This window comes from Penaeus monodon, chromosome 30 (assembly GCF_015228065.2).
Source record: "Penaeus monodon isolate SGIC_2016 chromosome 30, NSTDA_Pmon_1, whole genome shotgun sequence".
In the NCBI taxonomy this organism is placed as follows: Eukaryota; Metazoa; Arthropoda; class Malacostraca; order Decapoda; family Penaeidae; genus Penaeus; species Penaeus monodon.
The window spans coordinates 9,733,642-9,734,623 of NC_051415.1; positions in this window are offsets into that span (position 1 = coordinate 9,733,642).

Below are 982 nucleotides of genomic sequence, written 5' to 3' on the forward strand. Positions count from 1 at the left end.
AGAGAGAGGCACGGAGAACCACCAGGAAACTACGAATCGGCACACTCAATGTGGGAACGATGACTGGTAGAGGAAAGGAGACTGTTGACATGATGGAAAGACGGAGTATCAACATCCTATGCGTACAGGAGACCAAGTGGAAAGGAGCGAAGGCCAGAGAAATGGGTAATGGGTACAAGATGTACTACGTAGGACACGACACTAGAAGGAACGGCGTCGGGATAGTGCTAGACCCTGAGATGAAGGAAGGTGTGCTGCAGGTTCACAGGGAATCTGACCGTGTGATGTGGATGAAGGTGGAAGTGGAGAACGAACCGGTGAACATCGTATGTGCATACGCACCACAAGTGGGCTGTGACGATGTGGAAAAGGAAGACTTCTGGAGAACAGTGAGCGAGGTCATGGTAAAGATCCCAAGAACTGAGAGAGTCTGGATTGGGGCAGATCTGAATGGACATGTGGGTGGTGGAGCGCAAGAATATGGAGACAACATCGGTAAATTTGGGTTTGGAACGAGGAACGAAGAAGGGCAGACCATCCTAGACTTTGTGGCGGCAAACAACCTGGCGGTCACAAACACCTATTTCAAGAAGAAGGACTCGAGGAAGATCACCTACACAAGTGGTGGTGTGAACTCCCAGGTGGACTATGTCATATGCAGGAGAAGTGAGCTGAAAAGAGTACAGGACTGCAAGGTGCTGCCAGGTGAAGCGGTTGCGAAGCAACACAAAGTGGTCATCTGTACAGCGACCATGAAGACAGAGACAAGGAAGAAACCGGACAGAACCAGGAAGACAAGATGGTGGAAACTGAATGAGCAGGAGCACAGGGAAAAGTTGTGGAGAAGGTCAGGGAAGGTATGGAAGCACAGGCAGAGAAGACGTGGGCGGAGTCCAGCAGAGTGCTGACTGAGACGGCAAAGGAGGTCCTTGGCGTGACATCTGGAAAACCAGGAAAGAAGGAAGAGACATGGTGGTGGGGA